At 36.6% G+C, this 10119-nt stretch overlaps 1 long non-coding RNA gene across 1 annotated transcript; it reads left to right on the top strand.

Moving 5' to 3' along the window:
* Positions 1 to 6447: 6447 nt before the first annotated feature.
* On the top strand, positions 6448 to 9279 carry LOC143545591 (uncharacterized). Its single transcript, XR_013137458.1, has 4 exons — positions 6448 to 6574; positions 8761 to 8814; positions 8910 to 9063; positions 9136 to 9279. It is a non-coding gene; the product is annotated as an uncharacterized LOC143545591 (long non-coding RNA).
* Positions 9280 to 10119: the final 840 nt, after the last annotated feature.

Here is a 10119-nt window from a genome sequence, read left to right as displayed (position 1 = left end):
AAGTGTTCAGCTTAGTCGCATACCCACAATCCAACGGCCAAGTTGAAAGAACAAACAGAACCATCGTGGAAGGAATCAAAACAAGGTTGGGAAGGCGCAACAACAATTGGCTTGAAGAACTCACAAACATTCTATGGGCGATAAGAACAACCGAGAAGACAAGCCACAAACGAACGCCTTACAGCCTAGTGTTCGGATCGGAAACTGTAATCCCAGCCGAAGTCGGAGTTGTGACTTAAAGAACACTCAACATGGACCTCGAATCAAACAACAATGAGACCATGTTGAATTTGCAAATCCTCAAAGAAATTCGTGATCAAGCCGCAATACAAGAGGCCAAGTACAAGCAAAAGATGGAAGCTTATTACAATGAAGAGTGAAACATGAACGTTTCAAGCCTGGAGACCTTGTACTCCGAAACAACGAGGCCAGCAAGAAAGAAAATCAAGGAAAACTTGGCCCAAAATGGGAAGGACCATACACAATCCTCGAAGCTTACAAGGGTGGATCCTACAAGCTGGCCGACACAGAAGGCAAAACGCTTCCAAGACACTGGAACGGCAAAACCCTTAAAAGGTTCCACGCCTAGTCAAAATCTAAAAATGTATTTCAAGAGATGTATAATTCTCTTTTTTGCGAACAACAACCTCTTGTATGAATGATAAACTTTTTGTCATAACTTGTCTTTACTATCCTATAATCAGGTTGAAAACCTAGCAAGAAACTCCATGGCAATGGCCATGTAAGGGGATGAGCTCCCAGGCCACATCGCTCAATAGGTTCAAGGGTTAAATGGACCTATATAAGGGGTGAGTTCCTATATCAATCCAACTCCATGAGATTTAGAAAATTTCTCAACTAAAACTTGTCTCATAGACAGGTCTGAACAGTCTACACCAACTCGTTCCTTAAGCTTTGAAAAAGTTTACGAAACAAACATACACTAAGTAGTGATACAAAGGATATCCAACATGTGCTTTTTACCTAATAAAGCCTTGAAGCTAAAGTGACTGCAGCACTAAAACTTCTTAAGAAAAGTTATCTAAAATCGCATCAAACTAACAAGACAAGCAACCAAAACACAAATACATAGAACATCACAGTTCATAAGCAAAGCCATTCCAAGGCCATAACTAACAACATTCATAATAAGCCAATTAAGGCTAAACAAGGAAATCACAAGGATTCCCATGAAAATGTTCAAAGGGCCAAAAAGGTCAAACACAACCATAAGGCAGAAACTTTAAGAGTTTCATGCCAAACCTACATTGTTCGAAGTACACAACATTGTTTAAAGGTGCTAAGAAAGCTACGAATCAAGTTTTTTAAACATCAGAAACAGGCTTTGAAGTACTAGCCTTACCACCCTTGGCTTTCTTAAATTTCTTCACTTCCGGAACAACATCAGCGACAGCCGAGCCTTCGAGGCTTGCCACATGAGATCCGTCACTACCCCTAGACAAAGTTTCTTCATATCACCAGAACGGGAGCGTTTCTTCGACAAGGACTCGAGCACCTCTTTAACAACTTTCTCATCAAGGCCGGCTGATTTCAAACCCTGCAACACAGAAAGAGGCTTACCAAAGCATGACGAAACTTCAGCCACATAAGGGTAAGTGAGCCTTTCCATTGCACGAACTGAATCTAAGAAGAGCTTGTAAGCTTCACGGTTGAACAGGGACGACTTCTCCATAGGTTGGCCGGACTCGTGATGACTGAAGCCAGCAACAAAGCCCAAATGCTTACCATGGGCCAGCACGTTGCCCAACACTGAGTTGAATTCATTATAATGTAGCAAGTAAGTCACAACCTGATGAAACCCGTGCTCAATTAGCCACTTGTTGTCGTTAGAGGTCTGGGTGACTGAAGCCTTCAAGTCTTCTTTCTCCATCTCAAAGGCTTTCCTCTACACCTCAAAGGCTTCCCGGTCAGCATCCAACTTAGCCCTGTCAGCTTCCATAGCTTTCTTCAACCCTGCTACCTCAATCTAATGGCCACGGGACAACTCATCAATCTTCTTAACATAACCCTCCTCTTTCTTCGAAAAGCTATCAATCTATGTCTTCATCTCCATCATGGAAGCTTTCATTCCCTCCTCCTTCTTCTTGGAAAAATCCTCATACTCTTGCATTCCCTTTCTAAAATGAGTCACACCCTCTGCCAAAAGGGCAGAAAGGTTGCAAGAACTCAAGATCAACCTTGACAACATGGAATTACCTTTCATACCAGAAATGGTTTCACGAACACCAGGAGGAGCAAAATTGGCTAACACATCAGCACAAACTTCCGGATCTTTGAAGCTATCACCAACCTTCACATTCCACTCTGGCACATAAACTGCATCCCCATCCAACCCTTGAACCATCGGCATCACAACCTTCTTTCCAGTCGATTTCTTTTTCTTGGAAACAACCAAACCCTGCTCTTTTTCCACCTCCACACTTGGACCCTGATCTTCGGCAACCAGAACATCGTCACTAACCTCAACCGGTTCATGAAAGGACGATTGGCCAGAAGACTTCAACAAACTCCGTGTAGAACGACGAGTGGAAGCCTTAGGACCAGCAGCCTTGGTGAACCCTTTAACATTCGGAACTCCTACATACCCAGCATCTTCAAACTGACCCTCTTTCCCTCGAACCATAGAATCCTCCCCAACAACAGCCGCAGCGTCCGTAAACCCAACATCGGAGGTGTCATCACTTTTCAAGAAATCCAAAGCCGACATAACTACAAAACGCAAAGGAAACTTATTAGCAAACATATCAACAAAATAAAGCAAATACGGGACAAACAAATGCATACCCTTATTATCCCTCATAAGCACGGGATCCCGATTAGGCTCATCCCACAATTTGCTTATTCCTAATAACACAAGAAGATATTCGGGAAGAGGACGAAGACGCGATGGACATTTTCTAATTGATTTCAAAAAAGCTTCATTCAACTCCGATTTGGCTAGCTCCGGTTCGTTCAGAACAGCCTCGTGTTGTCTCCAAACGGGTTTAAATGGAAGGATGGAATCGGAAACAAAGAAAAAACGGTCCTTCCAAGAACCAAGGGTTGTAACCGTCGAAGAAACCAAACATGTGTCAACCTGAATATGTTTGAAAGTGTACCAATCGCCGTTTTTTTCTAAGCGAAAGAAACGGCGAAAACTCAACAATGACGGGTCATAACCTAGGGCTCTACATAAAACCTCAAAATGTAAAACTCTAGCAAGCCCTAAGGGATGATCTGACCGAATGACACACGATTATATTCCAATACATTCAAAACAAAGATTGAAAACGGATGCCGGAGATTCGAAAACTCAAAGTGACGGCAGTAAAGGGCAATGAAGCCCGCCGGACAACGATCGATCAACGAATCGACCGGGGGAGCAATGGGTTTAAACCTTAAACCTATACCCCATTCTACGCAAAACGATTCGACCTCTTCTTGGGTCAATCGGGAAAAACTGACCGAAAGATCTTTCTTAGCAACCATAATTTTGAAGGAAAGATGAAGGATCGGAACTAACCTGATAAAGGATTGAAAGAAACTTGAATATTGTGGAACTTTAAAAGAAAAATGAAAGAGAAGGAACAGTTATATTCATTATTAACGAGCAGTTATTGGAAAACGCAACCTGCAGTTACCATCACATCAACTGTCTTGTCAAAATTTTAAAAAATAACCAAAACTGAACAAAGCCTCGAAGCCTACAAGCCCTGAAGCCTTGAAGCAATAAACAAAATGTGTGCAAAAGTCAGAAGCCCTTGAGCTCACCTCTCAAATTCCTCTGACTTGGGGGGCTGATGACAGGGGTAGCCCAAGGAATTAGTAAAATGGCTTCCACAGATTAATGCTAAAAGGGTTAAAAGGTTAAAAGCTTCGTTTTCCGCTCAAACTTATGTAAACAAGTACCCACGTGCTACAGTAAGATGTCAACTCACTATTCACATCACTGTTCCCTCTGAGCAAGGGACATGCTCAAATAAAGTATTAATATTATAATCATGGACCAACGGTCCAAAGCTTTCCGCCCACAAAGGTCAACTCTCTAAGCAAACTGGAGGGGAATTAGTTTGTACACTAGATAAAAGGCTTGGTCTATCCTCCTATAAAATGATGACTTAGCCATAAACAATAACACAACAAGATCTGGGCAGATAACATACTCTCCCTGATCTTCTCTTCTCCCTTGAGAAATATGCTCCTTGCTTATTTCTTTCTTACTTCACAAATATCATAGCTTCACCAAGAACTTCATCCAAAACCGATTCCAAACATCACGGTCTTGGATCTCCGGTGAACTATAACAACTAACAACAAACTAGTGAACCTCCTTCTACGTTTTGCAAACGTAGAGGGACACCACGACCTGCGTTTGGTTAACCTGAACCCTTGAAGCCTGTTAGCCTAACCAGTCCATTCATTATCATTGGTCTTATCTTTGTTGTAGCAACATATATATATATATATATAAACGAAGCAGCCTTGTCATTGTCGTACGACACCACCATAGCCGATGAAAACTCAAATGTGTTCCGCCTAATGAATCTAAACCGTGTGGAGAGATGTAAGCTTTCCTCACAATCCATTTCATCTGTTCGATTCATCGTTGATCGATGCTTCCATAGCTTACAAATGTTTCAAACACATTAGAAGAAAGAAAGTGGGTGCAACCTCATACTTTCCATCGCAATGATGGAGTCGCTCTTATAGTTATGAACCTTTATGAGACTATGAATCTTTAGGAGATAGCATCTTAATGATCATTAAGAGATTACCAAATAGCCCTTGCATGTTACACGAGAAATTTAATGAACTGTTAATATCTTGATGACCAAGTCTTCACTTGGAAAATTCCATAGGGAACTTTAAAGATTAAATTCATCAAAACTAAGAGTGAATGTATATATAATTGAACCGGTTGTAATGAAATTTAAAATCTTTTATATGGAAATTGTAGGAAATCTCGACATGTAATTCAAGCTCAAGGGTTTATTATGGTTATTGCTACTTTGCTTATAAGGTACGGATTTTATGGTATTTTACTTGTAGCGTAAATATTGCATACACCATTCTCGTAGTGTATGTATTTTTTGGTCCTTAATTCAATGCGTAGTACTTTGTCGTTTCATAGCTATTCGAAAATTGTTACTTGAAACATCGAATTATTGTATATTATTATTCCCACCTAGATCTTGAAAAAAATTCATATCCAAACGTCATGATAATTTAGCATGTCTTAACGTTAAGTTTGGAATTTTTTAAGCATCGTACCTTTTAAGAAATTGGAGAAAAATGAAAAGAAAAAGAAAGTTTTACCGGCATGACACGTGTAATCTTCGTGTTGGTTCAAGATGAAATTAAAAAAAAAGTATATAATAACTATATGGTTTTTATTGTATATATGACTAAAGGTGGGTGGAAAAAGTGTAACAAATGAATAACAAGTCATTTGGAATTTGGTGCTTAAATTGTTTGTATGTATGCTTAACCATATCTAACTCACGAATGGTACCATTTACCCTCACAAACCTTTTTTTTTTCCTTTTTCTTTTTGAGATAATTAACACAATCAATTTAGCGTATATTTTTGTGAGTTTTTTTTTTATTTTTTTTTGTTACAAATTTGTATTATTAGTTTATTAATTTGAAAAGCTAAAAGAAAATAAGTAATTTCAAGTTAAAAAGGTGGCCTTGTAATCAAAGAGTAAACATAAACCTAAGGATCAATACTGAATAAAGTTCCTTTGGGGCTTTCCTTTTCCTTTACAGTTGCAAAGAAATATTTTGTTGGAGAAAAGGGTTGACTTATCCGAACATCCCTTTTCCTTTACTCTGCCTTTTACTTTATACACTAATAACACAAACTGATTAATTAATTAAACACTTCAACTTAAAAGTTTATTTGATACAACATGTGTTATGGAAAAACTAGTAAATTAAAAAATCAAATCATTGTCAAGTATACAATGACTTTTTAACTAGTACGTTGTTGGTTAACTAAAATTAAAAAAAAAAAAAGTTTGATTGATTATTATGGAGTGACCTCACCCACTATTTGATGAAGATGACATTGCCCCCTTTAACTAACCGAGAGTGTAAAAGGGTTGAGGTGGCCCTCCCTTGACACCCATAGTTAAAATCAAATAAACTACATCGAATGTGTTTAAAACAACTTACCTTTTTCTTTAGTTGAGTTAAATAATTGAGATATTTGTTTAGGTTTTTTTTTATCTTAAGTATAACAACTAATATGACATCTTAGTCAAACACGCCCCTGATCATACACCGAAATTTATGGCAAATACACACCCTTTGATTTCTAGAAATCAAGAGATGTTTCTTACTGCTTGTTCTGGTGCTAGTACAACTGTCGTTCGACAGTTCTAATAAAAATAGATTCTACTAATGATTGCATATTGAGAATTAAATAATTAATGGATATTTATACACAACCACCAAGGCCGTGTTTCTGACATCATACTCTAATCACCGGAGGAGTTCTGTTGCTGCGTTTTCATCCTCAGTGGACGATGCTTCTGTTTCACCTTCGGATGTCATACTTCTTGATGTTTGAGTAAGTCATTTACAAACCTACGGATTATGATTGTTTCATCACCCATAGATTTTATGCGAATCCAATTGCAGAATCATCTCCTCTAGCTCCTCTTAGTTAGTTGAACCAGTAATGTTAGGGTTTGTTTCTCTACTGTGAGCGTGACTGCTGTATTGTTATTAAATAGTAATAACTAGGAAATTTGGTTGCTGTGGGTTTATGTTACTCGAGCAGCTGAGAAAGCTAGAGGCAGTGCGGTTCAACCCGCGCAATGCATAGAAAATGAAATTTTGTCAAAACACATTTGCTTTAAATTTTACCTGAATAATATAGAAATCGGAAGAGAAAACCCAAAAATATAGTCGTAGTATAAGCAAAAAGGTATCAAAACATTTTCGTCCCGTTGTTATTTTTTTGTAAATGTAACATCCAAACTCACAATACCAAACTCGCTTGTTATGGCAGGTACCAAACGGAAGATAAAGTCAAAAAATATAACGTGTTTGGTAAATTGGTTTGTTAAATGTGTGAGTTATTTAATTAAAGAGTATAAAAGAAAAGAAAAATTAAACAAATAAATAAATTGGCAACATCAAAGTTTAAAAGAATGGAATCGAGGCGTTTATCCTTCGCCTAATGAGGCGTAAGCCCGAGACGGAATCTAACTACCAAACAAGTTACCGATTTCGAATAGCATTTCATTAAATCCAATTCCTATCAGGATTCCAATTCCATTTAATGGTAATGATTATGAAGAAATAGTGATAGATCTGAGAATGTGATAAATGTGAATGATAGACAAGAAGATGCAAGAAATCATTAGTCATTTCACATTAATGATCAACTCCATGGATGATCAATCCATGGGGTATTACAATCTCAAGAATCCATGAAGAATATTACATCTAGCAAAACCCCAAATGATGAAGGCTACTACCTATAATGAAAAAATGAGAATAATAATATATACCAAAAAATGATACAAACAACTAATGGAAATATAATAAGCAGTGTTTCATCCCATCAGTTGTATAAGGTCTTTAGTTTACAGCTCTTCATGGTGTCAATATCAGAAATTTATTTCAGTGAAAATCGATACTGCTGCTTCACCTCAGCAAATTCATCATATTTCTAAATTATAGATGGTTTTCAATTTACTAAATCTCTGATGCGTTTTGATGAGAAAACTCAAAACCCAAGTACCCAACATCATGGAGTGTGGATGAACATGTTGGATTGCTGGGTTTAATATTGAATAAAACTACGCCCAATTTGTACACAAGGTTTTCAAACTGGGTTAACATGGGTAGTTTTGTCAATAATTTTGGGTTGATATTCAGTGCTTCTCGTACACAAGGTTTTGTGCTAGGATATTACAAAACTAAATATAGAATGAGTCAATTCCTATTCCCCACAGCCATTTTTTGCCCAATTTTCAACTCAAACCAAATCCATCAAGAAAAGGTAAAAAGGAATAGTCAATTTTGTGTTTAAAACAATCGAAGTTGAAAATTTTTTACATGGCGCCTTTTTCTTCGACGATTTACTAATTTCACGCTCATGCTGGTTCATCGATTCCTGCATGATGTCACTCATAACACTTCTTCAATCGACAATTTTGTGTTCAAAGCAATCAACGTTAAGTTTATACCTTTTCCTTATTTGTTGATCAGTTATCATTAATTCTTTGACGATGAACAATTTTGATCAGTTTTGACTGTTGGGACAGATAATGCATTACGTAAGTTTGATCATTACGCAAAATCGTTCATCAACGAAGAAAAAAGAAAGTAAAAACTTAATTGTTGATTGTCGAAGAATCCAAAATTGACTATTTAGGAAACGGCGAGTGACATCTTGCAACAATCAATGAGCAGAGAGATGAACCGAATGAACGCAGAATTCATGATCATCAAGCCTCCATCAAAGAGGCGTCCGGTTAAAGATTTTTAACTTCTATTGTTCTAAATACAAAATTGATGTTCTGTTTGACATTTTCTTATTGAATTTGGTTGAGTTAAGAATTGGGCCAAAAAAGCCTATCGGGTTTATGTTTATGTTCTGAGTCTTCTGACCAATTTACATGTAATTTGTTTATGGCCCAACACATCACCTTGTGTACAAAAATTTGCAGCAATACATAACAAATCTTAAATTTCATTTATATATTGGTATATCATGAAACTCATCTTCTAATGTTGTTTCAGGGGATGATGTGTGGAGGATGTGCATCAAGTGTAAAAAGAATATTGGAGAGTCAAGTACATAGTTTTAAACTTAATTTATTTGTCACTATATATTAATAACTTTAAATAAACTTAGTCACTAAAGATACCGATATTGTACACATGGACAGTCACAAGTGTCATCTGCAACTGTGGATCATACAACAGAAACAGCAATTGTGTGGCCTGTATCTGAAGTTAAGGCTACACCCAACTGGCAGAAAGTAATTGGACAAGAAATTGCAAAGAATCTCACAAATTGTGGGTTTGACTCGAACGTTAAAGGTAACAATCTCTTACAATGTTTTAAAATATAAAACATGTTTTTAGTATTGAAGGTTCATGGATGATTGATAGGCGAGGCTGCTGCATGATGAAGTGAAAATTTTGATTTGTTGACAAGTGTTGGTGGTCAACATTCGTAATTTAAATATAGATTTGCAGGGTGTGTAACAACTGCTGTGAACTCTGATTCCAATTAAGTTGCAGTTTTAGTTTTCATTTTCTGGTTTATAAATTACTCTTATCTAATTAGTTAAGTTCTGTTTAATATGCATGTTCATAATATTTTATGTTATTAGTTTAGTCTCTTTAACAGTTCATAGAAATTCTTTAGAAAAATGTTTATCACAGGATAATTGTGTATTTGGTAGATTTAGGAGTAGGTACTTGTTTATATTATCAAATGGTCATAATTTCAAGTCTCATGGGCAAATGGTGTAAATTTATAAGTAGGTTTGGAGGTGTGTGAGTTTGTTAAAAAAATGTTCGTAGTTTCATGTATAAGTGCAAAACACCAACGTTAGCGGATGGTATAGACTTCGCCAGGTCAGTTGCAAGACGTTTAAGCTAACATGTATAATTTTGTAAATTGTAATACTCTTAACTAGATTAACTTCTCGATGAGAACGTTTGGTTATGTTTGGATTAAATCAACCTTCCAAACACCTATGATATGTTTTGTGACTTATAATCTTGACCCAGCCGGCATCTTTATACGCCGATCGTGATTTTATTGCTAGCTAATTTCAAGTTTTGAGTTTTCTGAACATATTATGTGTGTTATCTCACTTAGTTTTATGCTAATGTTGTGTGTGTATACTTTTAGGTAAAGCACTTGAAAGATTGATCACGGTTCTTGTCTCGGGAGGGTTTTAAAATGTAGATTTTTCAAATATAGTATTTTTTTTATAAACGAGTCATTATACGTTTTATATACACTTAAAGCGGTAACATTTTAGTTACACTAACACAAAGAAGATAAAACTATGAAACATAGATCAAATATCAAAATTAAGTCATTCTTATCGAATATCAAAGTTGTCCAACGTTACCGGTTGG

Source organism: Bidens hawaiensis, unplaced genomic scaffold (assembly GCF_021521415.1).
Source record: "Bidens hawaiensis isolate Kalapana, Puna unplaced genomic scaffold, B.hawaiensis_p1.1 tig00013985_1, whole genome shotgun sequence".
NCBI classification, from domain to species: domain Eukaryota; kingdom Viridiplantae; phylum Streptophyta; class Magnoliopsida; order Asterales; family Asteraceae; genus Bidens; species Bidens hawaiensis.
This window is presented reverse-complemented; position numbering and strand designations above follow the sequence as displayed.